Source organism: Cupressus sempervirens, chromosome 11 (assembly GCF_028749045.1).
Source record: "Cupressus sempervirens isolate cs-2001-9-10 chromosome 11, ASM2874904v1, whole genome shotgun sequence".
Taxonomy (NCBI): Eukaryota; Viridiplantae; Streptophyta; class Pinopsida; order Cupressales; family Cupressaceae; genus Cupressus; species Cupressus sempervirens.
Window position 1 is genome coordinate 443,625,524 of NC_143128.1, and position 17,319 is coordinate 443,642,842.

Below are 17,319 nucleotides of genomic sequence, written 5' to 3' on the forward strand. Positions count from 1 at the left end.
AGCTATTCATGAGAAATTGAAACTCTTCTCCACCAATAGATAGTGCTGCTTAGGTGAAAAGTGTGATGGTGTTCTTCCTATAGTGAGGTAATTTGCTATACCTAGGAACCATGGCTTATAGATTTCTATTGAAAATAGATGCTCATCAGGGAAGCTATCATCTATGGCTATAGGATCATCAAGTACTTGGAGTCTTGATAGAAAATTTGCTACTACATTGGCTTGACCTGGTTTATCTATTATCTTCACATTAAACTTCTACATGAGGAGTAGCCAACGTGCTAATCTACTGGAAATAATAGGTTTGTTCATAAAATGTTTTATAGTAGAGTGATCAATGTAGACAAAAATCTCATAGCTTATGATATAATGCCAAAACTTAGTAAGTGCATAAACAACAACAAGAAATTCTTTTCCAATGATAGTATAATTTAGCTTAGCACCTTGCAAATTCTTACTAATATAGTAAATGGCATGCTCAATAGTACCTTCTTTTTGTCCCAGAACTACTCCTAAAGTACTATCAGATGCATCAATATAAATGTGGAAAGGTAGCTTCCAATCAAGTCCTCTAAGAATAGGTATTATAGTCAAAACATCCTTCAATTTCTGGAATGTTGCTTCACATTCTTCTTTCCACTCAAATTCAGTTGTCTTCTTGAGTAAGTTTTACAAGGGGCAGCAAGCTTACTAAAGTCTTTGATGAACATCTTGTAGTAACCATGTCCAAGAAAGCTTCTGACATTTGTTTTCTTGGTTAGTGTTGGTATATTAGTAATTACAACAATCTTTGTAGGGTTCACTTGAATTCCAAAAGAGGAAAGGTAGTGGCCAAGAACAACTCCTTCTTCCATCATGAAATAACACTTCTTACTATTAAGAGAAAGGTTGTATTCTTGACATCTTTTTAGTACCTTCTCCAAGTTGGCATTAGCTTGTTCAAATGTGTCACCATAAGTGGTGAGATCATCCATATAGATCTCAACACAATCAGTAGCTATGTTAGAAAATATGCTAAGTATTGCTTATTGAAAAGTTGTAGGTGCATTATCTAATCCAAATGGTAAGATAGTATAAGAAAATGTTCCCCATGGATAGGTGAACATTGTCTTATCTTGATCTTCTGGAGAGATTTGGATTTGATTATATCCACTAAAACCATCTAGAAATGAAAAATATCTCCTTCCTACTAAGTTATCTAGTACTTGATCAATAAATAGCAGAGGAAAGTGATCCTTCTCAGTAGCTTTATTAAGCTCCTTGTAGTCTACACATACTCTCCATTTTCCTCCCTTCTTGGAACAATAACTAGAGGTGACACCCACTAGCTACTAGAAATAGGATAGATAAATCCAACACTAAGAAGTTTTTGTAACTCTACTTTGACTATAACTTTTAATGTCGGGTTTACTCTCCTCCGGGGTTGTCTCACTGGATTACATTTTGAGTTAATAAATATCCTATGTGTACAAAGACTAGGATCTAAACCCTTTATGTCAGTATAGTCCCATGTAAAGGCTTGCTGACTATCTTGCAATAGTTCAATGAGACTTGTCATCTGAGATGTAGTAAGGTCATTATTGATATTTAGTTCTTTTCCTGCAGCAATCTTAGCTCTCTTTACCTTGTCCATCATTATAACCTCTACTATTGATGGAGATTTAATTTCATGAGGTAATAATGTATGAAGACAATTAGGTTCTATAGGAGATTTAGGTACATCATGTTTAGGCAATATAGTTTGTAAGGATCTAGTAGAATTTTCAGAAGTGGGCTCCTCAGAATCATACTAATTAGTAAAGATTGCAGCCAATATATCATCTTCTTCTAAGATACAATAAATGAGTTTCTCTCAAGAATCATGAGTTGTTGAACATAATTAGCTTCTGAAAGATCATCACCAAGGTCTAGCCAAGAAACTTGGTCAAGATCTTGTTGTGGTTATGTAGGAGAGTACAGAGTTAACTTTTTAGTCTTGGCACCATCTGATATTATCATTTTTCTTGATCAACATGCAATGCATGCATTTTTAGTGGCCAACCAATGTCTTCCTAAGATTAATGGATATCCTCCGAGGGTGCCTCTAGGTGATATCACAACAAAGGCTGAAAGAAAATCTAGGGAATCAAAGGTTACAATGATATCTTCTATCATGCCATTAGGCTTGACAATTGAGTTGACTGCTAACTAAAGTATTGTAGGAGCATTCCTTAATCCAGTAATGCTAAGTCTTATCAAGACTTCTCTAGTTATGACATTAATTAACACTCCTAAATCAATCAAAACATTATGAATTTGGATATCATTTATGTGTATGGTAACCACAGGACTGCCTAGGGTAGAATACTTAGGCGTTAAGGCTTTACTCAACATTAAATCGGAAAGTTGTCCCAACACATGGATAGTAGGAGGATCCTTTTTCTTTCTACTATACTACTTGACACATGCTTCCTTTAAAGCTTTATTATAAATGGGAATCTCCTTAAATGCATCCAATAAGGGAATCGAGATAGTCATTTTCTTAAGCTAGTCTAGGATATTAGTTTCTATAGGATTTGGTTTGGATGGAGCTATAGGAGAAAACCTTTGTGGATATGGAGGAGTAGATGCTTGTACAAATGGGGGAATTAGCGCATCAATTGGTTGACTTGTTGGAACATTTTCAGTATGAGTGATCTCAATTATTATAGGTTCTTTGGGTGTAGGAATCTTAGTTTTTAACCTTAGATAAATATCATTTATCTGCAAAGAATAAGCCTATTGCTTATTGTTGGGATTTGGTGCTGGTTGACCAGGAAGTTGTGGCTGTCTTTGTGGGCTAGCATTGGTTGTAGGAGGCAAAGGCATTAGGGCTTGTTGCAAAGGCGAAGGCATCGGGGCTTGCTGCTAAGGTGGTTGGCTAGACCCCCATTGAGGTGGTTGCTACCAATTCCCCTAATATAGAGGTTGTTGGTTAAGGCCCCACTGAGGATACTTGTTATTTTTTGAGTCTATTGATTATATTTTTGGGGATACTAAGGTAGTTTTTGGTAGGCTTAGTTTTACTATGCCTACTAGTTAGGCCAATTATTGTTCTAATTCTATCCTTGAGGGGTAGAATTTTGAGGAATAGTGCCTTACCACTGATTATTATTATAACCAAAATTATTTAGAGGGTCTTGAGGCATACCTTGTCTCTAATCCCATGGTCATCTTTGAGAAACATAAATCACTTCTCCTATATCCTAATCAATTGCTTTGAACTCAATGAGCATTAGATGTGCATTCACAGCTGCAACGGTCTTGCATGTGCAGTTCTTCTTCCTTTCTCTGCAACAAGAGCAAAATTTAGTCAGCATAGCATCAACTTCATCCTTTTTCCTTTAGGCTTGCATGGTATCCAAATAAGTATTGACATCATTAATGATATCTTGTTTGAAGTCAGATAGTAAGTTAGATAACTCCATCTTAGATACTCCTGACCCACCATTGGTCTTATGTGGTAGGCTCCTTAGTCCTCTACCTTTCTTCACAGTAGCTCATGAATAGTTTTGACATATCTCCTTGATTTTACTCCAAGTACTTTGTGTACCATCTCCTCCATCCATTAGGTCCAAGGCTTTCGTGCTTTCTTCTTGCACACCTCTTAGAAAAAGATACTTTTTAGATTCTTCATTTAAGTTATGATGTGTATTCCACTGCACATTGAACAAGAATCTAGAAACATATTCTTCCAAGGTTTCACCCTCCTTCAATGAAAGTTTAAAAATGTCATCCCCCTTCATATCTTGACCTCTACAATATTGTTTATATTTTTGAAGAAAAAGATTATTCATTTTAGTCCAGTTCACTACAACATTTGCACCTAACCCCATGAACCATCTTAGAGAAGCCTCATTCAGAGTAGAGGGAAATAACTTCAACTTATGGGCATCACTTATGTAGTCATAGATCCTACAGAGAATATCAAACTCAAAGAGAAAGGTTTTAGGGTCTTTTGTAATAAAGCCATAGAATTTTGGAAGGGCAGCAGTAGGTATGTTCTTCAAATTTTGATTCCCTTTCTAAGGTGGAATAGGAAAAGGAAAGGTAGCCATAGCCATTCTTGGAGGAAGAGATGGTGCTTGATATATAACAATGGCTAGTGGATTATCTTGATATGCTGGCTCAACAAAAAGTTCATTCAAGTGGAGTGATTCTTCTGAAGATGAAGAAGGTATTTCAGCTTGAATATCAACAAATAAATTTTCAAAAGGTTCATCTTTGTCATTCTCTCTTTGGGGTTCATCTAGTTCAAGATAAAAATCATTGGATGGTTCTTCTTGATTATCATGAGGAAGGAATCTCCCAAGGTGATCTCTTCTTCTATGTATAACATGCTTTTTTAACACTAAACTCTATTCTACAAGGAATAAAAATGCAACTACAAAGATTGGTTTAAATTAACACCATCCCTGACAATGACATCAAAAATTCTTATCCAAAGAAATGGATCAAAATACTATAGCAATGCACTACTTAATCTAGGATTAGAGATCCTGAGTGATTCTAACCCAACTCATTTGGACTCATTTAATTTATCAACCAAGGACATAAACTTGAAATAGTGTCTGCAAAGTATAGGAAGGAAACTCTGTAGTTAAGCGCGCTCAGGCTGGAGTAGTACTGGGATGGGTGACCTCCCGGGAAGTCCCGATGCTTCACCCCTATGAGCATCACCTAGATCCAATGAGTGCTAAGTGTTCCATTTATTCTCATGAGAGATGGATTCGTGTTGAATCACTACTCATGAAACATGGGTCAATGAGTTTGACTCAAAATCACGCAGTTAAATCCTGATATTCACATCACAATTTGACTTGCTGTGGAAATTATCTCCTACTTATCAATTGATGAGCTTAAGGGGCTTTCTAATAAATGGTTCATAAGGCACAACACTTGGTGAAGGTTTTGCAAATGGGGTTGCAAGCTTTGGGTTTAACTATGGAGGAAACTCTGTAGTTAAGCGTGCTCAGGCTGGAGTAGTACTGGGATGGGTGACCTCCCGGGAAGTCCCGGTGCTTCACCCCTGTGAGCATCACCTAGATCCAATGAGTGCTAAGTGTTCCATTTATTCTCATGAGAGATGGATTCGTGTTGAATCACTACTCATGAAACATGGGTCAATGAGTTTGACTCAAAATCACACAGTTAAATCCTGATATTCACATCACAATTTGACTTGCTGTGGAAATTATCTCCTACTTATCAATTGATGAGCTTAAGGGGCTTTCTAATAAATGGTTCATAAGGCACAACACTTGGTGAAGGTTTTGCAAATGGGGTTGCAAGCTTTGGGTTTAACTATGGAGGAAACTCTGTAGTTAAGCACGCTCAGGCTGGAGTAGTACTGGGATGGGTGACCTCTCGGGAAGTTTCGGTGCTTCACCCCTGTGAGCATCACCTAGATCCAATGAGTGCTAAGTGTTCCATTTATTCTCATGAGAGATGGATTCGTGTTGAATCACTACTCATGAAACATGGGTCAATGAGTTTGACTCAAAATCACACAGTTAAATCCTGATATTCACATCACAATTTGACTTGCTGTGGAAATTATCTCCTACTTATCAATTGATGAGCTTAAGGGGCTTTCTAATAAATGGTTCATAAGGCACAACACTTGGTGAAGGTTTTGCAAATGGGGTTGCAAGCTTTGGGTTTAACTATGGAGGAAACTCTGTAGTTAAGCGCGCTCAGGCTGGAGTAGTACTGGGATGGGTGACCTCCCAGGAAGTCTCGGTGCTTCACCCCTGTGAGCATCACCTAGATCCAATGAGTGCTAAGTGTTCCATTTATTCTCATGAGAGATGGATTCGTGTTGAATCACTACTCATGAAACATGGGTCAATGAGTTTGACTCAAAATCACACAGTTAAATCCTGATATTCACATCACAAAGTATATCCTTTAAACTTCTCTCAACTTAAGAAATACTCTACAAAAATTCAAATGATTATGCTATAGGAAATCTACACTAAAGCTGAGAATCAAATCTATTTCAACAAAGTATGAAAATATAGCTGAGAACTACTTCAACTGCCTATGTTGTAGGAACAACCCACTAATTCTGCTATCAGTGGCTGCAAGAACAACAAAGTCTATTCTAGTTCTACGAGCTAAAGGTAAATTGTATGCTACCTAATTAGTTCACTCCCTATGTGGGCCCCCACATAGAAGTGAAGTGGAACTACTCAAAGATGGAAACTTAAAATGATTTTTTATTCATAACAATAGTAAATGTACATATTGATAAATGAAAAGATTACATTCAATACTCAAAAACTCAAAAAAAAATTCTTTCTACTAAAAACCACTAATTAATTTTTGTTGGATACAATTGATTAATTGTGTGTTGTCCTTGATGTTACACAAATGTCATATCAGTTGACAAATAGTGCATGCCAAGCTCACTTGGTTAATGAAGATAGTTTTCCTAGTCTACCGAGCATTCCTGAGTTTACTCTATACAGAAGGTAGTTTATCGAGCTCACTCAAGCGTTGAAGGAAGTTAAGCTAAAAGGAATGTTAACTGAGCTCACTTAGTTAATGAAGGGAAATTTGAACAAAGTCAATGCTAACCAAGTTCACTTAGTTTTCAAAAGAATTTATCGAGCTCACTCAAGCATTGAAGGAAGGTAAGCTAAAAAGAATGTTAACTGAGCTCACTCAGTTAATGAAGGGAAAGTTGAACAGAGTCAATGCTAACCAAGTTCACTTAGTTTTCAAAGGAATTTTGTAACTTCATAGTGTTAACCGAGCTTTTGTTGGTTAACACAAGAAATCACTTTGGAATCAATTTCTACCGAGCTGGGTTGGCTACCAAAGGATTTTTCTTTTTTTGGCATATAAAGCGTAATTATTTTACCTATTGATTCTAGTCGACTAAGGTGATGAATATTGGGTATTTTAATTTGTATTTGAACCAACTTGACAATCTAAAAGGTATAAATAAAAGGTCAATTTGTGATTTCGAGCATGAGTAAAGATGTGTGCAAGTTGAATGATTTGAAAAGAGATAAGAAGAGGAAGCAAACTTGAAGGATAAGTAGGTATCCTTGTGGAGTAGAAAAGTGTTATTCAATCAAGAAGGATCAAGTATGAACCAACACAAAGATCTGTAATCAGCAATTCACTTGCATCACAATTAGGTCATTTCATTGTTACTCTCTAACCATTGTAGCAATGATCTAAAATCTCTTAACAAAGTTGGTTTAACAACCATTTGTAAATCCTCTAATAAGGTGGAAATTCATTTGAATTCTTTCAAGACCTTTTGCAAGGCCACTCCTAATAGGGTGATTAAATCCTTTAATAGGGTCACACCTAATAGTGTATTTTGTAACCTTTAATAGTGTTGGCTCCTAATAGGGCTCACTTCAGAAGAGTGAAAAATAGTAACTAGTTACATTTGTGGTTTTTCCCAAATTGGATTGCCACATTAAATCCTAGTGTCTCATGTGTTCATGTTATTTCTTTCATGCTTGCAAGTAATTACTGATAACATCTTAATATTCATTAAATTAATTCACACTCTACATTTACCGAGTTCCAACAATTTCTCTGTGTTTATCGAGTAACAACAATAATTTGTTTTATCAGTCTAAATTTTATAGTTGACATCTAAGGGATCTAGGATATATTTTAGTGGTAACTGATTCACCCCCCTCTCAATTACTCATCTTATATTTACAACAATTGGTATTAGAGCTTTGGTGCTTTCAGAGAAGGTTTCAAGGACATAAGCTAATAAAGATTAGGATGTCTTACAAGAGAGAGATTCTAAAGCTAAATAGAGATAACTTTGTAGCACGACAAGGACTTATGAGGCTCATCTGGCTACCATCAATGATTCAAGATGCAAATATCTTGATGAAGAATATAAAACTCTCACTAGAATATTATTAGTTGATGACATTGCTGAGAAGAAGAAACATAACATCATGATTATTGACATTGCATCTGCTCTTAGTTATGCTAAATTTGAAGTCAAAGACTATAAAACTACTTTTGATATGTGCAACAAGCTAAAATAAATCTATGGAGGAGATTAAAATGTAAGAAGAGTCAAAGCTGAATTCATAAGAAGACATAGATCTAGATGAATTCATCAGATTCATTTGAATTCATCTAGTTTATAGATTCATAAGGAACTCAATAGATTCATTTGAACTCATCTAGTTTCATTTGAATTCATTAGATTCATTTGAATTCATCTAGTTTCAGCATTGAATTCAAAGATGAAGAGTCAATGCTGAAACTAGAAATCTGAGGAGATGAATTCATTTGAGATGAATTCAACAATCTTTGCATTGAAAGAGGAATCAAAAGACAAATATCAGCCTGTGGTACTCCTGAGTAGAATGGAATAGCTAAAAGAAGACATAGATCCATCATGGATTGTGCAAGGACACTAATGATTGAGAAAAATGTTGCTATCAAATACTGGAAGGAAGCTACCAACACTGCAGTTCATACTTTGAATTGAGTTCAGTTGAAGAACTCAAACAAAACTCCCTACGAACTATGGTATGGCTACAAACCCAATGTAAGTTACTCGAAAGTATTTGGTAGCAAATGTTGTATCTTAAAAGAATCAAGAAAAGGAAAATTTGATGTAAAAGGTGATGAAAGTATATTTCTAGGATATTCCTGCAGAAGTAAAGCATAAAAATGTCTAAATTTGTTTACTCACAAAATCATAGAAAGTGCACATGTGAGAATTGATGAGTTTGATGAGTAGACAAAAGATTTGTCTACTATGAACCTGATACACTACCAAACACATTTGAAAAAAAGGAGACTTCATCTCCCAATATGACCAAATTTCCATCAGCTATTGAGTTATAGGAAGTTCAAATTGAGTTACAGGGACCCAAGTCACATTCAGAGTCTATCGAGTTAGTGCATACTGAATCTAAAGAACTTGAGCTATAGACATAAGGACCCAAGCTAGAAGTTGAAATTCAAAATAAAGATAGTGTAGTTCATTCAAAAGCCAAAGAATCTTTATTGGCTAAATATGTTAGAAGGCATCATGCACCTAATCAAATCATTAGAGATAAATTTGATGGAACAATGCCAAGAAGAAAACTAAAAGGTACATGTTTACTTGCTGAATTTGAACCTAGAAGTGTTAAAGATGCATTAGAAAAAGAAAGTTTGATCAAGGTGATGAATGAAGAAATAGAATACATAAAAAATAACAAAACTTGGACTCTTGTACCTAGGCCCAAAGACAAAAATGTGATTGGTACAAAATGGGTATTCAGAAATAAGCTGAATGAAGATGGAAAAGTGTCAAGAAACAAAGCAAGATTGGTATGTAAAGGATATTATCAAGAAAAGGTATTGATTACGTTAAAATTTTTGCCCCCATTGCAAGATTAGAAGGTGTTAGGACTTTATTGGTTTATGCAGCTTATAGAGGATTCAAAGTATATCGGATGGATGTTAAATCTACATTCTTAAATGGAGTTCTCGATGAAGAAGTCTACATTGAGCAACCAGAAGGTTTTGTTGATCTAGAAAAAAGGGACATGGTCTGCAAATTACACAAAGCCCTATATGGTCTGAAACAAGCTCCTAGAGCCTGGTATGAAAGACTACATAACTACTTGATATAGATTGGTTTTCAAAGAACAAATGATAACAAAAACCTATACATCAAGGAACGACTAGACAAGAAGATTGTATTGGTAGAAATATTTGTGGATGACACTCTATTCACAGGAAATGATGATTTATGCAAAGCATTTTTAGAAAAAATGAATAAGGAATTTGAGATGTCCATGTTTGGAGAAATAAATTTCTTTGTTGGGTTGCAGATACAATAGAATAGAAATGGTATCTATATCACTCAATCTAAGTACATCAAAGAGATACTCAAGAAATTTGGAATGGAAGATTCAAAACTAGTTGGAACCCCCATGTGTACTAGACTCAAGCTTACATAGGATGATGACTCCAAAGAAGTAGATCAGACCTTATACAGTTCAATGATTGGGAAACTATAGTATGTGGTACATACAAGGCTTGACATTGCCTTAGCAGTTGGGATAGTGGCAAGATTCTTAGCTAAACCTAGAGAAAACCACATGATGGCAATAAAAAGAATCTTAAGATATTTGAAAGGCACTAAAGACTATGGCTTATGCTACAAAATTGGAGGAAACCTTGACTTAAAAGTATTTACTGATGCTGATTGGGCAAGAAATCTTGATGACAAAAAAAGCACTCGTGTTGGAGCATTTTTTCTTGGTTAAAGGCTAGTATCTTGGACAAGTAAGAAGCAAAACTACACATCTCAATCTACAAAAAAAGCTAAATATGTAGCAATAGCAGTGAATTGTTCTAACATTGTTTGGTTCAAAGAATTATTGGAAGGAATGAAAGTTGAAATTAAAGATCCAATAGTGATGTATTGTGATAACACCAGTGCAATCAACATATCAAAGAATCCAGTGATGCACTCCAAAACAAAGCACATTGCTATCAAATATCAATTTTTAAGAGAATTAGTACAATACAAAGAAATTAGATTGGAATATGTACATACAAAAGAATAAATTATAGATATATTCACAAAGCCTTTACCTAAGGATACATTCTTGCATCTAAGAGGTAAGTTAGGGGTCATTCCCCTATTTGAAGCTCACTAATTAAATTTTAGTGATGCATCAACAAAAACCAAGTTGAAGACCAATCAGTTGATGCAGTAGTGAAAAAGGACATATTATAGTTGAATTTGTACTCAAGGTACATTGGCACTAATCATAATTATCTTTGGCATGTGTTGTCAAAGAGGGAGAAGTCTCCTATCATATCTTTCTAAAATTTTGCAGTTCCTTCATAGAGGGAGAACACTATAAGAGAAGTTTTCTACACAAAATCAAAGAGGGAGAAACTTTTTGATAGAGGGAGTCTTGTTCTCAAGTTTTCATTGTGCTATGACATGTTGTGTTTCCATCAATGCCAAAGAGGGAGATTGTTGGATACAATTGATTAATTGTGTGTTGTCCTTGATGTTACACAAATGTCATATCAACTGACAGACAATGCATACTAAGCTCACTTGGTTAATGAAGATAGTTTTCTTAGTCTACCGAGTGTTCTTGAGTTTACTCTATACAAAAGGTAGTTTCTACCAAGCTCACTCAGGCATTGAAGGAAGTTAAGCTAAAAAGAGTGTTAACTGAGCTCACTTGATTAACGAAGGGAAAGTTGAATAGAGTCAGTGCTAACCGAGTTCACTCAGTTACCAAAGGAATTTTGTAAGTTTGCAGTGTTAATTGAGCTTCTATAGGTTAATACAAGAAATTGCTTCAGAATTAGTTTTTATCGAGCTGGGTTGGCTACCAAAGGATTTTTCTTATTTTGGCATATAAAGCTTAATTATTTTACCTATTGATTCTAACTAAATGAGGAGATGCATATTGGCTATTCTAATTTTTATTTGAGCCAAGTTGACAATTTGAAAGGTATAAGTAAAAGGTCAAGTTGTGATTTCAAGCATGAGTAAAAATATGTGCAAGTTGAATGAGTTGAAAAGAGATAAGAAGAGGAAGCAAAATTGAAGGATAAGAAGGTATCCTTGTGGAGCAGAAAAGTGTTATTCGATTAGGAAGGATCAAGTATGAACTAGAGCAGAGATCTGTAATCAACAATTCAGTTGCATCACAATTAGGTCATTTCATTGTTACTCTCTAATCATTGTAGCAGTGATCTAAAATCTCTTAATAGAGTTGGTTTAACAACCATTTGTAAATCCTCTAACATGGTGGCAATTCCATTGAATTGTTTCAAGACCTTTTGCAAGGCCACTCCTAATAGGGTGATTAAATCATTTAACAAGGTCACACCTAATAGTGTGTTTTGTAACCTTTAATAGGGTTGGCTCCTAACAGGGCTCACTTTGGAAGAGTGAAAAACAATAACTAGTTACATTGGTGGTTTTTCCCAAATTGGGTTTCCACGTTAAATCCTAGTGTCTCATGCATTCATGTTATTTCTTTCATTCTTGCAAGTAATTACTGATAACATCTTAAGATTCACTAAAGTAATTCAAACTCTACATTTACTGAGTTACATCAATTTCTGTGTGTTTACCGAGTAATAATAGTAATCTATTTTATCAGTCTGAATTTTATAGTTGACATCTAAGGGATTTGGGATATATTTTAGTGGTAATTGATTCACCCCCCCAGTTACTCTTCTTATATTTCCAACAATTATCTCCTTGGAACATAGACTTCCAGTTATTTAAGCACAAACTAGCACAAACTAGGAACATAATTCCTAGATTTTAGACTCCACAAACTACTGAAACAATGGACGACATTGAATATTAAAATAGATGAATTAACTTTTGCACCAAATGGAATAGGAATTTAGGAGCTCACGACCCTTGGATTTCTTTCTTTGACTCTCATTTCCTTGAAAATAGGTATTGGATATTATGGATGAAATAGTTGGTGATGTGGAAGGTCATTAACAAAATCTACCACTATTTGCTTTGGTTGTTGACTCTACTTAGCTAAGTTGACTTCACCTTTAAGTTTGAAAAATATTAGTATCTCCAAAGTAATAACATACATCAAGACTAATTCAAAATATGTCATCTAAATTAGTTTACCCTATGTCACAATGTTGTTGGAGAACTACCCAACCTAGCTAAGGAAGAAAAACATCATTGTCACTATTATGTAGTCAAATGACATATCATTTCATAGCATATTCATTTTAGTCTTGGAAAGTAATTATGCACACATCTATCTAAAATTATCATGTTCTTAAACATCAAAGTCTTTAGAAAGTTTGAAAATTCAACTAAAAATGAAATGATAAAATAGACCATGTTCTAGTCTCATCAACATGGAAAAATTGGTCTTATCTTATATCTCCCTTGACAGGAGCTTTAGGTGGTCTATCAATATTGTGGCAAGATAGAAAGTGTGATGTTCAATTGGTAAGTTCAAAGGATAATTGGATGGTTGGGAATGTTTTTTGTTTTGATCTTGGTTTCACAATTATAAATGTGTATGGTCCAACTTTAATTATTAATAAACACGGATTTTGGGGAGCCCTATTAAATATTTTGTACAATATTTTGAGGGATCAAAAAGTAATTTTGGGGGGCAATTTCAATGCCACTCTTGGCCTATAGGACAAATTTGGAGGCAACATTTCTTCTCCTAAAGTCATTCAAGCCTTCAAGGACTTCATGGATAGTAATGCCTTGACTTATTGTTTCCCCTTCAATGGTATAATTTTAAAACAACTTGGACAAATATGTGGAAGGGGTCACAATATACTGGGGTTAGATTAGACAGATTTTTACTAAATTTAAACTGGGTGTTACAACATGGGTCTAGTACCTCTAACATCCTTTCTTATTCAAGATAGGACCATTTCCTTGTAGATTTAGTAATTTATACAAGTGTGAAGGGCTTTAAACCAATATCTTATTTCAAATTCTAAAAAATGTGGTTCTCAAATCCAATTTTTTAAAACTTCTCCATTAGTGGTGGGATGACAAACCCTTTTTCAAGGGTTCTAGGATGTTTCAACTATCCAAGGGACTAGTTTATATGAAAGCTAAAATTAAGGAATGGAATGAATGCTCTTTGAGAAATATGTTTATAGAGAAACAAAAGTTACAACAACTTAATCATTGGAATGACCAAATTATCAAGTAGGGTTTAAAAGAGGTTATTTAAAGAGGAATTATAGATCAATTAGGGGATTATCTCTTTTTAACATCCTAATGTTCTCTCTATAAATTAATCTATGATCCATCATTAGGATGTTATAGAGAGAACATAATTCTATTTTTTCTCTAACATTCTTATGATGGATCATGGAGTGAGATGCTTGTTGAAGAAAAAAATCATACAATCAAATCCAAAAGTAATTAAATCACATTTTATTTCCCAATATGACCTAAAGTGAACCATTACAACCTAACAAGCATTTATTAACAAATATAAGAGTATAAACATTTATTGTTCTTCCAAGATATCATCTTTCATTCAAGGCAAATTTAGAAAAGGGATGAAAGACAATATTAAAAAAATTGGTCAAAGGCAAATACAATTTACATGAATAGATTTATGGCAAATATTATTAATATATAATTAGCCATATCAAAAGTTGCAACTCAACTTAAAGAATGATCATAAACCAAGAAACTAGGATATGATACAAACTAAACTAGATATACTCCTCAATGCTCTATGTTTGCGAGCTATGTATTGTTGCTTGGAATGTAAGTCTTTGCCAACATAAAAAGGGGAAAAAAAAAGTACTCCCATTCGAGGATTTCTAGCTTCTTAAAAGCCATTATCTAGTAAACCATGACTTCCAAGATAAGGGACATGAACACCATTTCTTTAAAAAAAAAAATTCTTTAAGCCATTAAATTGGGACTCAAGTGGAAGCTCTTTGTGGCTAAAAGTCACATCGTGATCATCATCCACAATATATCCATGACCTCTCAGTAGCCATCTTATTACAAGGAGGACTTCAACTCCAATAGGTACCCATATATGGATTCTATGGATATTGATTCCAACCTCAACACCAAGATTAAATAAAGCTCTATTACAAAATTGTGTACTTGAATTATGAAATACAACATCACTATCTAGCTACTACAAAAATATTTCTACAACATCAATATCTTTAGTCACAATGAAATATGTGTGGGCACTCACATGTTCATATATGTAATATATGACTACATAAACATCTTTAACTATCTCCAAAGTACATGCCATAGAACTATATTCATGATGGAGGGAAGCACTTGGAATTTGTAGATATTACCAACTCTTGGACCACTATAGAGTTTTATACATGCAATCTGTAATGCTAAAATGAACTCACCAAAATGCCTTATTTTAAGTAGTAGTCCCAACATAAATATTGGACTTGAATCCTTTGCTAATTAGCCAGATATGGATCCACTTTGCCTTGTCTAGATCTCCCATATGAGAAAATAAACATACTACATTGGAAAAAGTGAACCAACTCAGTTTGATGCCAGATTTATGCATTTCAAAAATATTTTTATGGTTTTCAAGTCATAGCCATTCTTGGCAAATGTTGATATCAAAGTCTTAGATTGAAAAATCTCTATAAGGAACCTTGTCAAATAGTTTGCTGAAATATTCAAATCCAAAGTTTCCACACATGTTTAACAGAGCACAAACCATAGTTGAATCAGATTTAAAGCCAGATCTAATCGCCCAAGGATGCATAGACTTACCTTGCAACAAAATTTTGATTAGACCATAAGGCCTGAGCCCACTAGTAAGGAACAAAAAATTTAACCAAAAATTGGATCAAGATAGAAAATGTTCCTTATTAGGATTGAAGCAATCTTAAAGATCATGTCTTACAAACCAAATAGAAATTATTTATTTGTCATTCATCAAGATTTTTTTGAACTCCCCATTCAGAATTCTAATATGAAGGAAAACAAATAATGCAAATGTTTGTATTTAAGCATTTGAAATAGATTACCAAAATCTAGATCCATAATATCCTCAACAACTATATGATTATTTTACCAACATTATTTTAGCACAACACAACAACTCCAGAGAGCAAGGCTCATTTCAAATTTTAAGTATGAGGTAAAGGATCAAGAAAAATTACATGTGCAACTATTTACTTTGCTATCAAAATTATACATTACCCTTGTTTTGGAAAAAAAATCAAAATTGTCATTCTTAAAAAGTCGAGAATAATCATTTTTAGACTATTTAAGGCCAAAGGATAAATGAAAGTAGAAATTTGTGTTGATGTTGGAAAATATGAGGGAATATGGTACTTGTTACAAAAAGATTTAATAAGTTTGGAATCACTTTCACGAGATGGTTTTCTAATTATGGGTAGAAATATTATAATTAATTTTTAAACAATAGAAGTTCTGAGTGAAACCCTTCCAATTTGCACAAAGATGTTGAAATGTTAGTGTTCTTACAAAGAAATACATTCACATTTTTTCTAGTGTTTTTATTTTAATTTATCTACATCAATATTCTTTCAACACATGGTAAGTGTTTTTGTTAGTCTGTAAGAATAGTCACCATAACTCATCCAATACTTGCCATAAAAAATTTGTAACTTTACCTTGAAAAATATTAGTACAGTAACAAATTAGGAGTACCTATAATATGTTATTTTCATTGTTAGTTTCTCTTCTACAAAAAGATGAAAGTAGAAATTTGTGTTGATGTTGGAAAATATGAGGGAATATGGTACTTGTTACAAAAAGATTTAATAAGTCTGGAATCACTTTCACGAGATGGTTTTCTAATTATGGGTAGAAATATTATAATTAATTTTTAAACAATAGAAGTTTTGAGTGAAACCCTTCCAATTTGCACAAAGATGTTGAAATGTTAGTGTTCTTACAAAGAAATACATTCACATTTTTTCTAGTGTTTTTATTTTAATTTATCTACATCAACATTCTTTCACCGCATGGTAAGTGTTTTTGTTAGTCTGGCAGAATACTCACCATAACTCATCCAATACTTGCCATAAAAAATTTGTAACTTTACCTTGAAAAATATTAGTACAGTAACAAATTAGGAGTACCTATAATATGTTATTTTCATTGTTAGTTTCTCTTCTAGCCACCTTGGAAATGTTATATATACTCCTTGATTGACTAATTGGAACCCAAAGTGTACTGATATATTCTTAGGTTTCGATCTTCCATCACCTGTAACATTTAGTAGATATACTATGAGAGAATAAGTAGGATTTTATAGGTAACTTGCATATTGTATTATGTTCTCATATATATGTTGTGATACTTCTTGGAATGATCAATCTCCTACTTCTCTATAGTAGGTTATGTTGAAAAAAGTTTGGTTAGATATCCTCAATCCTCCTAATAATTCCATTAATGAGTAGTGAGCAAGATATGTTCTAGCCAAGTAGCCATGCTTAAGATAGCCTCTACATCTAAGTAGCTCCCTCAAATTCACTACTATTTCATCCACAACTTTTTTTTTTCAAATAAATATTCACAAAGATACTAGCATAGTGCAGACCCAAGGTATGTGGGATAGTGATAAAAGTTGACCCTACCTTGTAGATGGCACAAATTTAGATCACATATTGAATTATAACACTGTCTTGAAACCCAAAAAATTAAAGTGGTTTCCAAACTCCTAAAAATGAAACCTAATTGTTTTCTCTATATCTTTCAAGCTTCATGAGTTTCCTAAGGTGTACTAATTTTTTGGACCTAAAGACTACAAGATAGGTGTTATATACAAGATA